Source organism: Nuphar pumila, chromosome 5 (genome assembly GCF_984573655.1).
Source record: "Nuphar pumila chromosome 5, dmNupPumi1.hap1.1, whole genome shotgun sequence".
Classification (NCBI taxonomy): Eukaryota; Viridiplantae; Streptophyta; class Magnoliopsida; order Nymphaeales; family Nymphaeaceae; genus Nuphar; species Nuphar pumila.
In genome coordinates this window covers 37,887,973-37,904,834 of record NC_143253.1, presented here as the reverse complement: position 1 = coordinate 37,904,834, position 16,862 = coordinate 37,887,973, and positions in this window count along the sequence as shown.

Sequence of the window (16,862 nt, the reverse complement as noted above, 5' to 3'; positions counted from 1 at the left end):
GGTTTGCATTTTCATTCATCATTACTTCATGCAGTTAAAAACTTTTTCATAAATGTAATTTTAATGCTTTCTTTTTCTCTTAATTTCGTAATTCTAATGCAAGAATAAGGGCAGAAATGCTATCTTTTATCTTTTTCTCCCCCTTTGTCATAATAAAAAAGAATAAGGGCAGAAATAGCATAAGCAAAATGGAGATACAAGTTTAAAATATTACAACCCATAATGTATCAAAATTTAGTAAAGACAGATCATAAAGATCAAAAAAGTTGGTTGAGCAAATCCTTAATTACAGTCACATCTTTCTGAATCGAAGAAAGTTGTTGAGTCACATCTTCACGAAAAGTGCGTTGATGCAACTCCAATGCTTCCAGTCGCTGCAAAACTTCATCATTGTCTTGACTTGTAGAAAATTTCTTTCTTTTTGCATGAGATGAAGGTGTCGCAGAAGGTGAAGGTTCAGAAATTGATGGTTCAGTAGGATCAGATGGTTCAGTTTGATCAACATTTAAAGGAGGCAGATATTTAATTTTCATTCTTTTAAAAATTGTTTGATCAAAGAACTCTTTTTGCTCAATATATTTTTTATTTGTTAAATGAACTTTGAAATGTCTGAAAATACGAGTTAGAAGACAACCATAAGGAAGAAATGGTTTTTGTTTCCACAAATTTGTAAAATACACATTGGCCCAATTTACAGAAATATTTCCAAATAAAACATAAAGAGTCGTAGAAAGATCTGTGGAATAGTAATCAAAAGAACCAGTTTTAGGTAGAACATTGTGGGAAAGGATTCGTCCAGCAATGCATGCACGAGTTTGAAGATTAGTATTTTTGAAAGGAGGGCAGTGAGGTGCACCTGGAAGTAGAATTTATTCAAAAATTCTCTCATCATTCAGTTCAACAGTGTTGAAAAGAGTGTCTGAAGATGGAATTTCTAGGATTTCTCCAAGTAGTTTTGAATCAAACTCGATTTCAACATCACAAACAAGAGAGGACAGAACTCTAGTTTCATGATCAATACATAAATTCATATAAAACAAGTGAATCAAAAAAAGATAGTGAAGGGTATCTGCACATGCATCAAAAAGATGTGAAATTCCTGGAAATAATTCTCTTATTTTGTAACGAGAAAACAGGTGAAACAGTACATTTTGGCCTGGTAAAATAGGTAGTGCAGAAATTGATCCAAATGTATCATATAAAAGAGGATTTTAGAGTAATCTGAGAGAAAATCCATGTCTTGAAGAAGGTGTAGGAGAAGGAGAACCTAAACCTTTTGCAGATGCAGACTTCGAACGAGGCATGGTTAAAAAAAACAAAACAGATTTACCAAAAAAAATGTCGGCTTCCAAACGATGTCCGGCAGAAGGAAAATGTTGTCCAGCGTTGTGAAACATAAACAAAGGAAGATACGGTGGCTGACGGCGAGTGTGAAGGCTGACACAAGGGGATTCCGACAATGGCTGAAGATACACTGTCACGACAAGAGGGTTCTGGCGTATTTTGAAGATGCGACAGTTACTGCAAGAGGATTCCGGCGTTTCCCGGTCATGGCCAGAAGATTTCGGCGTCTCCCTGTCACGGCAAGAAAATCCCGGCGAGGATAGGATCGAACGGTACTCTGAGGGTTTTTCGGAAGAGAGAGAGGAAAGAGAAAGAGGGTTTTCGTTTTAAGGGTTTCGTTTTTAAGAAAAAGAAAAGGTGTGAAAATAAAATGAAATGATGCCTTTTTTAAAAAAACAGGTGTTAAAAAAAATCCAAGGGGTATCGGGTCCCTTTAGTTAAAATTAAAAAAAAAATATTTAGTCGACTAAAACTTTATCGGTCGACTAAGAATGTGTGACTTATTCTAAACATCAGTCGACTAGAAATATATCGATCGGCTAATATGGTGCGATTCATTATAAAATTTTAAAGCATCAGTCGACTAAAATTTTATCGGTCGACTAATATAGTGCTATTTTGAGATTTTGTTCAAAAATCAGCATTTTTATAAATCCAAAAACGAGCAAATACCTAGTTCTCTCCTAATTCTCATAAAATCTTCATTTTTAAGAGGTTTAGTGAAGATATCGGCATGTTGTTCTTTAGTGGAAATAAAATTTAACGAAATATCTCCTTTTAACACATGATCTCTTAAGAAATGATGTCTAACTTCAATATGATTAGTTCTTGAGTGTTGAACAAGATCTTTCGAAAGATTTATAGCACTAGTGTTATCACAATAAATAGTTGTTGTAGAGTAATTCAAACCAAAATCTTTTAAGGTCTGTTTCATCCATAGTACTTGTGAACACGCTAAACTAGCTGCTATATATTCTGCTTCAGTTGTTGAGAGTGACACTGAATTTTGCTTTTTACTAAACCAAGAGACTAAGGAATTTCCTAAGAAATGACAAGTTCCACTAGTACTCTTGCGATCAGATTTACTTTCTGCAAAATCTGCATTACTATATGAAACTAAATCAAAGGAAGATGATTTTGGGTAAAACAAACTGAAATCTGAAGTATCTTTCAAATAACGAAGAATTTGTTTTACTGCAGTTAAATGAGATTCCTTTGGATTAGCTTGAAATCTTGCACACATACAAACACTAAAGATAATATCAGGCCGACTAGCAGTTAAGTATAATAGAGATCCGATCATACCTCTGTAGAGCTTAGTATCTACACTTTTACCATTTTTATCTTTATTAAGAGAAGTAGTTGTACTCATAGGATTCCTTCTTGATTTCGATGAGTCCATCCCAAATCTCTTGAGAAGTTCTTTTGTGTATTTAGCCTGATTGATGAAGATTCCTTCTTCAGTTTGCTTTATTTGAAGTCCAAGGAAGTAGTTTAATTCGCCCATCAAGCTCATTTCAAACTCTTCCTGCATAGCTTTAGCAAATTCTTTACAAAGAGAATCATTAGTAGAACCAAATATTATGTCATCAACATAAATTTACACAATAAGAATATCTGAATTAAGATTTTTAATAAATAAAGTGGAGTCTACCCGACCAATGGAAAAACCAGATTGTTCTAGAAAATTTCGTAGTCTTTCATACCACGCTCTTGGTGCTTGTTTAAGTCCGTACAAAGCTCTTTTTAATTTATAGACTTTTTCTGGATATTTCTCATTTTCAAAGCCTGGAGGTTGCTCTACATAAACTTCTTCATTGATGTGTCCATTTAAGAATGCACTCTTAACATCAATTTGATATAACTTGAAGTTCATGTAACTAGCAAAAGCAAGCATCATTCGAATTGACTCTAATTGAGCCACTGGTGCATAGGTTTCATCAAAATCTATGCATTCTTCTTGATTATAGCCTTGTGCTACTAGCCTTGCTTTGTTTCGAATGACTTCACCACTTTCGTCCAGCTTATTTCGGAAGACTCATCTTGTTCCAATTACCGGATGATCTTTTGGTCTATCAACTAGATCCCAAACATCATTTCTAGTAAATTGGTTAAGTTCTTCAGACATAGCCAAAAGCCAAAATTCATCACCACAAGCTTCATTGATATTCTTTGTATCTATTTTAGATATGAAAGCAACATTTGCAATATATTTTTCTAATTGCCTTCTAGTTTGGACACCACTTTTTATTTCTCCAATAACTTGTTCATGTGGATGATTAGGAACTTCTTTCCAAACAGGTTGAAGAGGAATATTTTTTTGAGAAGCATTCTTTATCAAGGGTTCTTCTTGAAGTATTACTTCTTCTCTTTCGCTTAGAGGTATAACCTGCTCACAATTCTTATCAAATACAACATGTAAAGATTCTTCAATGCAAGATGTTCTTTTATTGAAAATACGATAAGCTTTACTTCTAGAAGAATATCCAAGAAATATTGATTCATCTGATTTTGAATCAAACTTATTAAGATTATCTTTGGTATTTAACAAGAAACATTTACTACCAAAATTTTTGAAATATGAGATCTTTGGTATACGATCATAATACAATTCAAAACATGTTTTATGTAAGATTGGTCGAATAAGAACACGGTTTAAAACATAACATGCTGTATTTATTGCTTCAGCCCAAAAGTATTTTGGTAAATTTTTATCTTGAAGCATGGTTCTAGCACATTCTTGCAAAGTTCTATTATTTCTTTCAACAACTCCATTTTGTGGAGCCGCTCTAGGAAAAGCAAAGTTTTGAGATATACCATGTAAATCACAAAACTTTAGAAAAGATTCATTTTCAAATTCACCACAATGATCACTACGAATTTTAATTATAGATGTAGATTTTTCATTTGTAATTCTTCTACAAAGTTTAGAAAATTCCGAAAAAGCATCATTTTTGCTTTTTAGAAAAATCACCCATGTAAATCGAGAATAATCATCTACTATAACAAAAGCATACTTGCTACCATTCAAACTTTGAATTCTAGATGGTCCAAATAGATCTAAATGTAAAAGTTCAAGAGGATGTTTTGTTGAAACTATATCTTTTGCTTTAAAAGAACTCTTGATTTGTTTACCCCTTTGGCAAGCATCACATAAGTGATCTTTCTTATATGGTATTTTAGGTAGGCCTCTTACAAGATCATTCTTGGATAGCTTTGAAATAATTTTAAAGTTAACATGTCCAAGTCTCTTGTGCCATAACCATTGAATTTCATTTGAAACAATAAGACATTTTTCATTAAAAGTGGGTAACTCATCTAGATATAGTTCATACACATTGTTCCTTCTTTTACCTTTAAAAATGATCTTTTTAGATTGAAAATCAGAAATTAAGCATAAATCATTTTCAAAAGAAACATGAAAACCTTTATCACATAATTGAATAATAGATAATAAATTATGCATTAAACCATCTACTAAAAGAACATTTTCTATCAAAGGAAATTTTGGATTACCAATATTACCAATACCTATTACTTTTCCTTTGTTATTGTCACCAAAGGTGACAGTTCCTCAATCCTTACTTTGGAGGGTGGAAAATAACTCCGGCCTTCCAGTCATATGTTTGGAACAACCGCTGTCCAATATCCATTTGTTCCTTATTTTGTGTACCTACAACAAAATTAGAAGACAAAGCATTTGACCCCTTTCTATTTTTGGGTCCATGAGAGTTAGTCTTAGGAACCCATATTTATTTGGATTTTGGTTTCCTTTGATAATAAATATCCTTTCTATAAAAAGATTTAGCATTTCTAGAGTAATCATGTCTAACATTATAAGCTTTATAAGTTCCATGATTAGATGCATTTCTAGAAAATTTAGCTCTTTGAACAAATGGTTGAGAATATTGTCTTTGATTTTTCACCACATAGTTTGGTCTATTTTGAGTATCAAAGAAGCTATATCCCAATCCGGTTTTATTAACCGTGCATCTTTGAGAACCAAGAAGTCTTTCTAGATTTTTTTTTTTCATTTGTGAATTTGGTTACAATAGAAAGAAGATCATTTGATTTTTCTTTTAGACTAATTATTTCTTTTTGTAAGAGATTGGTTCTAATTCCAATTTCTTTTATCTCAAATGCTTGGCAAGAGTTTTCCTTCTTGAGATCTTCTATCTCTTGAAGTAACACTTTGTTTTGAGAGTTAAGAGTTAAATTTTCAGTTTTTAACTCCTTGTTTTTAGAACTTAGACTTTTAAATTTAGCATATAAATCATTAAATGCTTCTAATAACTCATTATAGTCGAATTGACTTACCGAATTTTCTTGTGCTACAAAACACATGTTGGCGACTTCTTCATTTGATTCTTCATCGGAAGAGGAGTCACTATCATCCCAACATGCTTGAAATGCCTTTTTCTTCTTGAACTGGTCCTTGGGCTTGATTTTGAGAAGAGGACAATCTTTCTTGATATATCCAGCCTTTTTGCAATTAAAACACTTGACTTTAATGGGATTAGAAGAATCTGTTTTTTTTACCTTTCTTTGAAATCTTCCCTTTTTGATGAATCTTATAAATTGCCTTGTAATGAGGGCAATATCTTCATCTTCATCTTCATCTTCTGAATTTTTTGAGTCAGAAGTAGCCTTAAAAGCAAGAGATTTCTTCTTAGGCTCTTCTTCTTGTCTGTCTTGAAGTTGGACTTCATATGCCACAAGGTTACCAACCAAATCTTCAAGAGTGAGAGTGTTAAGATCATTTGCCTCTTCAATAGCAGTGGTTTTTCTCTCCCATTCAGGAGTTAAACACCGTAGGATCTTTCTGACTAAATTCACTTGTGAATATTCTTTTCCAAGGGATTTCAGAGTGTTCGTTATATCAGTCATTCTTGTTACCATGTCCGATATAGATTCATTTTGCTTCATTTTAAACAATTCAAATTTATGAACTAAAGAAACAATTTTGGATTCATTTACCTTTGACGTACCTTCGTGAGTCACGAGAAGAGTATGCCAGATTTCATTTGTTGTAGAGCATTGAGAAATGCGATTGAACTCTACCTTGTCAACGCCATAATATAATGCATTTATCGCCTTGGCATTCAGTGAAGCAGTTTTCTTTTCTTCATCGGTCCATTGGCTGAAATCAGTTGATGGAGTTTGGTATTTCTCTGAAACAACTCTCCAAATATTGAGATCCATGGATTGCAAGAATATTGTCATTCTCACTTTCCAGTATCCATAGTTTGTTCCGTCGAAGAGAGGAGGACGAACATAGAAGCTTCCTTCTTTGTGCTGAGATGTTGTAGTTATCATGCTAGATGATGATCAAATCAAAAAAATAGAAAACCTGCTCTGATACCAAAAGAAAGTGTAGTAGGATCGAGGCAACGAGCACTAGAGGGGGGGTGAATAATGTTTTTAAAAATTGTTTGCAGAATATAAATGTATTTTGCAATTTGAAAAGCAATCACACAAAGGAACACAAGATTTTATCCTGGTTCGGTCTTTCCCGACCTACATCCAGTCCCAAGCAAAACCCGCTTGAGATTTCCACTATCAACCTTGTGTAACTACAAGATCATACAGACCAAATCTGGTCCCACTTCCAGTAACACTCCTACTGAAAGAAAACAACTCCTTTAAACCAAGGAGTCCTTCCTTTTACAGAAAATAAGTAACAACTTACAATACAACCTATGAGCCTTTCTTTTGAATGCAAATAAGATGCAATTGGCTTTTGAGGTTGTTGAAATACTCTACTCACAAATTTACTATCTCTCAAAGAAATTTGAGTGAAAAACTGAAGTGAAAATATCACGTGAGTGAGAAAATGAATATGAGTGAAAAGCAAAGAGTAATTGATTCAATTGAAGTGCTTTTGAGTGTAAAATGTACTCATATTTATAGTTGAAAGTTTTCATACGTTGAGGGTATGAAAGGGTGTCAAAACAGTACATTTTGAACGATCAAAACGTTTGAAAAATGAAAAGACACCTTTTTGAAGTTTCAGGAAAAACGACAAAATTAGTCGACTCGAACAATAGTTAGTCGACTAATAGTTAGTTATTAGTAGACTGACAGTTATCGTCGGTCGACTGATCTGTTAATCAAGCCGTTTGAAAATCTGAACTTTTGAAACTTAGTCGACTAGAGATAAAATTAGTCGACTGATAATATCATCAGTAGACTGAAAAACCTTTCAGTCGGCTGCTGCTAAAATCTTCTGAAAAATATACATTCTGTCTGGTCGACTGATAAAAGCATTAGTCGACTGCTGCTAATTTTTCAGAAAACACATGTTCTGTTCAGTCGACTGATAAAACCATTAGTCGACTGCTGCTAATTTTCCAGAAAACAGACATTCTGTCCAGTTGACTGATAAAACCTTTGGTCGACTAACTTGACAAAAATAACTTTTTAGAAAATATGGCGCGAAAGGATTAGTCGACTGGTAAGTCTATTGGTCGACTAATAAACACGAAAATTTAAGAAAAGAGTTTTCTAAAAGGATTTTCAAGAGGGGTTCTTTTAGAAAAGTTTTTTTCTAAAAACTTTTTAGGTAAAATGCAACCTAAATATGCACTCTAAGTAAGGCTCTTACAAGAATCTAAGACTTTTAATGAATCTAACATTTGCACACTAGTCTTCAAAGATTCTTCATCGAATTCTTCAATGTCTTCATTGCCTTGGCTGAAATGCAGTTGATTTCACTTGCTCATCATCAAAACCTTGTACTTGAAGTATCATGTATGGCTTCATTGTCGTAACACTTTGTTCTTGAGGGAGAATGGAAACAAGGTCAACCTTAATGCGTCATCTCCAAAATTGTTTATCTGCACCATAGAGCAAATCTCGAAGAACTCATCGAGATGATAATAGGGTCATTGTTACCAAGGTCGTAAACAGAGGGTAACATCTGGATAATATTGGCCTTGATCTCAAACTGATTGGCTCCTACAGCGGGCCTAGCGACACAGGAGGTGAGAGTGTATTCGGTAGGAATGAAATACTCTTGGAGGAGACAGGTCAACTGTTGATCCCCAATCATGGGGCCGGATCGATGGGCTCTTCTAATGATAGACTGGGGGTCCTCTACTAGCTCAGCAAGCTCAAGGTCAAGCGAGTGTTGCCCTTGCATACACATGAAGGTAGAACGGTATAGCAATCGTCCTAAAGAAAGGTGCTCTATTTAAACCTAGTGTGCACACATTGTGATCGTTGCAAAAAATTTTCCTTTTTCCTTTTTAGGGAGAAAAGAGAAAAACTCTCGCAAGGTCTCACTTGACCTTTTGAAAATAGATTTTGAAATAATTTGCCTCTGTTTTTTAGAAATTGCAGAAAAATAGGGAGATGAGATTCGCTCATCAGTACGAGGTTCAACCATTTTTAGTGCCTTTACCAGGGGTAATCGAACTAAGAATCAAATTTATGCCTTTGTTTTGCTCAAATTTATCTAAGAAATTATTCTAAGTCCTAAATCCACATAGAATCATGCTTGTACTATGATTTTGAACTTGAAAACATGCATGCTTTTGAGAAAGTTATTTTGATTTGAAAATTACTTAAAATTATTTCAAGAAATGAATTCTCAAGTGATTTTCTGAAACTTGATTTGAAATATTATTTGAAGATAGATTTGAAACAGACTTGAAATGATTTCGAAAATCATTTAGATCTTAAAATTGATTTGATTTTTAAAATGAAATTTTGAACTTTTGAAATTTGAACTTGAAAGAGTTGAAATTACAAATGAAATTGGAAGTTCAAAATTGAATTTTGAAATTAAGAATTCAAAGATTGAAATTGAGAATGAATTGAAAGTGAAATTGGAAATCCAAAATGAAATTGAAAAAATAATGAGATTGAAAATGAAAAATTGAATTTAAAGTTTGAAATTGAGATTTTGAAAGATTGAAATTGAGAGTGAATTTGCAAGTTGAAATCAAATTTGGATTTAAAAGTTGAAATGAAAGTTTGATTTAACACTAAATTTTGAAATGGAATTCATGAAATCGAAAAATGGAATTGAGATTTAAAGTTTAGAATGAAGAATTGAGTTTGAAAATGGAAATCAAAATTGGAATCTTGAAATGAATTTATTTTGAATTTTGAGAATTAAAAACTGAAATTGAATTTGAGATTTATTTTGGAACTTGAGTTCATTTTAAAAATTGAAATTGAAATTGAAATTGAAATTTAAGATTTAGATTGAAATTGGAATTGAAATTTGAAAATCAAATTTTGGAATTGGAATGGAAAACTGAAATTGAAAGTTAAAGTTATTTTTGAAAATGAGGATTTTAGAAAGTCTGAAAAATTGAAAATACTTTGAATAAGTTTGAAAATATTTTGAAAATGAATTGGAATAAACTTGAAATTATCTTGAAAATGTTTTGAACTAAAATTCAAAATGTTTTGAAAGTGGTTTGAAATAAACTTGAAAATGATTTGAAAATGACAGAATAAAATTGAAAATGTTTTGATAATAAATCGGAAAAGAATTTCAAAAATCACTTAGAAAAATAGAAAATACTTTGAAAATTTTGAATTTTTAGAAAAAGAGAAAAGAAATGATGCAATTTTTATCTTAAATGATGAATATGTTATTTTCTTTAAGAAGAAAAGAATTTGATACTTTATAGAATTAAAACAAAATTAATTTCCATATATTCATGACTATGGCCACAAATATACTTTAAATTAATTTTTATTAAAATTCTAATAAAGAAGAAAAAGAGATTTTGTGCCTTTATAGAATAAAAATAAGATTAATTTTCATATATTCATGACTATGGACACAAATATACTTGAATTAATCTTTTTTTAAATTCAAATAAAGGAAGAAAAGATAATTAATTTTTTTGAAAAGAAATGATGATTTTTGAAATTGACCTAAGAGTGTAGGTGAAATTTTATTTAATAAAGAATAATAATTCTAAGTATTATTCATATTTCAACTATGGTCGTAAATACAAACTTTACTTAGTTTTGTTTATCCTTTATCAAATAGTGCACGTGTCATTCGTATTTTCATAGTGTTTTTAAGAAAATTAAAAAATATATATAATAAATTAAAATAAAGAAAAATTAAACTAATATGCTTATTCATTCTAAACTAAGCGTAAAGTAAATTTCTCATTAATACAATTATTACAACTCCTGAATTAATTACATTAATTGAAAAGAAAGAAAGAAAAAATCTTGTAAAATGAACAAACATGTTAGAAATAAATGTAGCTATTTATGGATTTTCTTCAATTATTAAAAAATTACAGAAAATTTCATAATTTAGCCTTTTTATGTCCCAAAAAAAAAATCTATAAACATGTTAGAAATTTATGAAATTCTATATGGATAAACTAGACCTAAAATAAAAGAAAACCCTTTTTACGGATTTCAAAAATGAGTTTTCATTAAAAGAGACACATCTAAACAAGTTGAAATGAAATTCAAGAAATGCTTAAAAAGGCAAAATAACAGTGTTTCATTTTTTTTATCAAAATCAGATATGAACACTTTTAGAAATTATTGAAAATTCATAGAGATAAACTAGACATTCATTGAAAAAATCTTCAATTTACAGATCTAGAAAATGATCTTCCATTGGGGAGACCCAATCTGATCAAGTTGGTCAAAAATCTATAAAAGCCTATAAAAGAAAAATCAATAGGTTTCTGGTTTTTTGTCCGAATGACAGATAAAAAATTAATGAAAGTTTATAAAAATTGACATGCATAAACTAGACACTCTAAGGAAAAAAAAATTTATAGATTTGAAAAATGATTTCCCATTAGGGGGATATAAATGCAACAAATTGGTTTTAGGCCTGAGAAACGTCTGATATTGCAAACAGGCAAGGTTCTGACTTAAAATGCAAAAGAAATATAAATACTCTATAGAAATGGATTAAGATTTTTTGAAAAGAATTAGACATGCAGATGAATATGATCCTTTTTATAGATCTCAAAAATAATCTTCCATTAGGGAGATATGACTTTGACAAAATAGATTAAAAACCAAATCCTAAAAGTGATACAGTATAACAGGGTTGCGGTTTTTAATTAAAATTGGGCATGAAAGCACCATAGAAATTGATGAAATTTGGTGTGAATAAACTAGACTCAATTCTAAAAACATATCTTTTTATAGATTTGAAAGATCATATTTAGTTAGGGAGAAATCACTCCAACAAGTTGGTCTAATTTCATGCCAAATTCAGACAAGGCTAAATAACAGGGTCCGAATCTCAAATTTTTTGAGGGAACAAACCAACTCATATTGATATGATTTTTTGTGGAGATTCTGGAAACATGTGCACGAAGATGAAGTAAAAAATTAGATCAAAATAACATCTAATTATATAAGAAATGATGAAAGCAAAAATAGACCAAAATTGAAAATATCATCTCAACATAATTGAATGGAATAAAATCTCATAAATGAATTGATCCAATTATCAAAATGTGAGATCTATCATTCTAGATCATATATGACAATAAAAATAATATAAAAACATAAATGAAAACATCTAAAATGAAATTAAAATCATTGGGGCATAAATTAAAATTGATTTGGCTCATAGAATGTGGAATTTGATCTATTGAAGATCAAATCTCAATTCTAAATGGATAGAATGAAAATGCATAAAGTAAATAGCAATTTGAATGGATCAAAACATAGAAAATAGAAATTAATATGAAATCAAGCTAGATCTACATTTCTATTACATCATATTGGAAGGAAATTGCAAGAAAGAAGAGAAGAAATGGGGGGAGATTTTGAGAAAAATTAAAAAAAAAAGAAATAAAAAAAGAAAAGAAAATAGAAAAGAGGAGAGAGAGAGAGAGACCTACCTTGGGCTTTCTTCTTATTCGCTCTAGCCACCAAGAGAGGAGCCAAAGAGAAGGAGGAGCACTTGAGAGAGAGGAGAAGAGAAATAGAGAATTCTTTTTTATTCTCTCAATTTCTCAAATTTTCAACTTGTGAAAGGAGAGACCTCAAAGGTCTTATTTATAGCTTGAAATGGGGGCATTTGGGGTATAAAATTGAAGATATTTTCTCAAAATTGGTGTCACCCCCATGTGGGTCTTTTCTCTTTTTGTGAAATTGGCAAAAAAGGCAATTTGTTAAGAAATGCACATGTGGCACCCCTTTTGCAAATGGGTGCCCATGTGGGTCTTTTTAAAAATTCTTAAATGGGTAAAAGGGAAAGTTTAACAAAACTTTGACACATGGAATCACCTTGCAAGTGATGTTCATGTGGGTTTTTAAAAGCAAAAGGGTTTTTTAAAGGTTTGTTCAAAACAATTTTTATTTTGATTTTCGAAAATATCAAGTGGTGCCCTTCTTTGAAAAACAAACATTTTTCTTTTGATTTTGAATTTAAGATAAAAAGGGAAAAAATATGAGAAATGAAAGAAGAATTTTGGAAATAATTGGATTAAAAAATCCAATTTTGATTTGTGAAATCCAAATTGGGCAAAAACTGGATCCAGATTGAATTTTGAGGATTTTTTATAAAATATTGATTTTGGATTTTGAAATTAAAAGATTATTTTTTAATTTGGGGATAAAAATTGGATTTTGAATTTGAAATCCCCAATTGATTTTAAATAAAAAATGAATTTTGAAATTGGATCTCGATCTATTTTGACATTTCGAAATCCAAACTAAATTTTGAACTGGATCTAGGGTATTTTTCAAAAGATTTTTGAAATTCAAAGGTTATTTTTGATTTTTGGGATAAAAATTGGATTTTAAATTTAAATTTGAAATCCCCAAATTTATTTTGAAATAAAAATTGGATTTTGAAATTAGATCTGGATCTATTTTGTTATTTCGAAATCCAATACTAAACTTTGAACCAGATTCAGAGTATTTTTCAAAAGATTTTTGCAAAATGATGGATTTTTAATTTGAAATCCAAAGATTGATTTTGAAATTAGGATAAAAAATGAGTTTTGAAAAAGGATCTGGATCCAAAGTTTTGAAGGAAATTGGTTCGAAATGGGAATCAAACCCTGAATATGGTTTTTTGAAGAATTGAAAATGAAAAAACACTAAATTCTTAATGAAAATTGAGATTTTTATTTTGGATCTTGGATCAAGTTTAGAGAATGGAATTGAATCTTGGATCTGGATTAGAATCCAATAGGTGAAATTGAATCTCAGATGTTAGATTAATCTGAGTTCATAAATTGATTCAGTTAAACTTCTGAACGGATCAGAAGGTGGACCCAAACTGAAATGGATCCAAAATGGTTTAATTAGATCCTGGATATCTGATGAGATATTCCAGGTAGAATGAATAAATTGGACTCTGGATATGGATCAAATGAGAAATCTAGGTCTAGGATAAAATTTGGACACCAGATCCAGCAGTGGATCCACTATCCGAACTGAAATGGATTGGATCTCGGATATTGATGAAATATTAGATGAAGGAATTGATCTGAGTCCGAATTTGGGGTTTGCCTCAGTTCAAAAATTATTGGAAATAATGTCCCGGGCAATTTTTATTTTTTTGGTCTTCACCCTGCAGGGGAAGAAACACGGTACTAGACTGGTCTGAACTAATTTGAATTGGACTGGATTGAAATGAATTGAATATGAAGTCAGTTATACTCAGATGAACTAAATTTAGAGCTAGAACACTAGCTCAACCAGCTAGAGTCAGTTCGATCTGGACTGTATTGAGCTCAAACTAGCTAAAAATGAGCTCAAATAAGCTGAAACAATGGTCTGAGTGACTTTGAATTGGATCTGAGCTATTTGAACTCTTGATGAACTTAGGTTAGACTCCTGTGGTTAGGATCTACTGGGTTTGGCTGACTTGGGGACAGTCTGGCTAAAATTCGAGCTAAAAATGAGTTTATTTCGCGAGAAATGAACTAATTTTAGCTGAAATGGGTTGACATTGCTCATCGTGAGCTCAGTGGAGTTAGAAATGATTGATATTCTAACTTTTTTTAATTTAGAATGAGCTTGGTTAAGTCTGACAGACAAAAGGGGTAAATGTGACTTAGGGGTAAAATGGTAATTTTATTATCAAAATGGGGGCAAACTGACCTCTAGACTGGGGTAAACCTAGGGGTGGGACTTTACACTGCCCTACAGAGGTTTTGGCATCTGTGAAAATAAATATCCGGAGTAGTTTGAAAATTTTGGGGTGTTTACACACATGATCAACCACACAAACCACGAAATAGGCAAAATAAAAGAATTAAATAATGCAAGAAACACGCACCACACACTTGCACCCAATCAGATATTTTGCAGAAAGCAAACTATGTGCATGGTACCAATCGTGCATAGTCACCTGCTAAAGGGGTAACCTATTAGGTGGGTTATGCAAGAAAAGTAAATTGGTCTCTAAGGCTCGCAAGTAACGTGGTTCTACAAATCTTAATGACAAAAAATAAACTAACAATCCTAATTAATGAGCAAAAAAATAAACTAGCATCCTTAGCTAAATAACATAAAGGAAACTAACAATCCTAAATAAAATGAGAACACACAAGAGGCAATAAAGTGAATACTCATTTCTATCGACGTTCCCCTGCAACGGTGCCAAAAATTTGGTGTAAGTTTTTGAAATAGATTTTTAAAACAATATTTTCAATAAAAAAAGTGTAAAAGTCAGACACCAAATACTAAAAACTGGCTTGCACGAGTGGTGGAGTCCAGGTCGATCTCAGGGAATGGGAGAAACACTTTGTATTTTACAGAAAACTAAACTACTCTTTATTGCCTTGAAAAATAAAAGAATTAATTAATTAATTAACTAAGAGTGTGGCCCTCTGTGGAGGGCTTAAACAAATAAAAATAAGTTAAGTAGCCTTATTACACACCCAGAATAAATGAATAAATAATTCCTAAGCTAAAAATAAAAGAAAAGGGTCTTCAATGCTTGAGCTTCTAGTCCATTTTTATCTTCACTGCTTCCCTCTTTCGCTTGTTATTCTCAAACTTTATTGATTGATGAATGGCTCTCCTAAGGGCTCGAAGGGCCTTTTGAGGGGACCTTTTGGGGACCTCGGAGGGCTCTTTAGGGGTACTTTTAAGGATCTATCACACGTCCAACCACTTTTCTGCAAAATAAAAATCACAAAACATGACAAAACAAAGAGAAACTATACAAAAAATCAATGTTAATTCAAAGAAAAAACACAAAAAATAAGAATCTAACTACATATAACAATTATGAACTAACATGTAATAAACTAAAGTACTAAATGACAAAATAAGCTAACTAACTAACAATAAAAAACAAACAAATGCTAACCAAATTACAAGAATCAACTAAAACTAACTACTAAACTAAATACAAGATTAATAACTAACAATCAAATGAATGACAAAGAATAAAACATGTTGTACGGACATCAAATCTGAAACAAAAACTAACTATGTAATCTAATTAATTAATAACTAACTTACTCGAATGAAAACTGGAAAACAAGAATCGGCTGGCTTAAATTAATCTAAGTTGATTACTCTAATTAAACTAAGCTAATGGCATTAAAGTAAGAATAACACTAAATTGATTGTTGAAAAGAAAAACATAGATTAATGTAAAATTTAAATACCATAAATTAAAAAGGATTAACTATTATTAACTAAATCGGCTAAAAATTAAGTTTATCTAAAAATGATAATAAATTAGCAACTAAATCTTAATCTAAATACAAGAAACAAAACATCTGAGATTAGAAATAAACTTAACTAATTGATGGAAACAATAAATAAATTTAATCTATTTGGCTAAATAAATAAATAAAAACTAAATAACGATTATTCTATCTACTGATTTCTAATGTAATGAAATAGTATTTAACACTAATTGAAACTAAATAAAACTAATCTAACATGCTAAAAGCAGCAACGACATGATTTGATTAATAAATAAACTAACTTATTAATGAAAATAAATAGGAAAGATTAGATCTAAGCATCAAAAATCATAAACTAACTAAAAAATAATAATAAAACCCTAATCGACTAACATGATTAAATCTAATATGAATTTTAATTAAACTAATTTATATCTAATGAAAGAAACTAACTAATTCTGATAAAAGCCAGCACTTGATGTGAATTTAATTTAAGAACTAACTATATAAAAAAATACTACTATCCAACTCAGCACGCAAATTGAGGAAAATGGCTAAACTAAACTATTTTATATATTTTTTTAGATAATAAAACTATAACTAATCTAATCTAGATGCAATAAATATGCAATGATCAAATAAACTATATGCAATGATATGCATGTATGCAAGAACTAAAACCATGACCGGGGAGAAGAAACACACCTTCGGATTCGTTTTCGATTAAGGGGTTGAGAAAAAGAAAGTGGTCTTACCTTTGAGATGCACTTGCCTCCGTTGAGTGGGGGTAAGAAGAACTTGTGCCAGAGAAATGTTAGAAGCAAGATAAAATCGGGAGAGAAAGGAAGAGATCGAGGGAGAACCGATTGAGAACGAAAAGGAGGAGGAAGAGAAGTGGGAGAA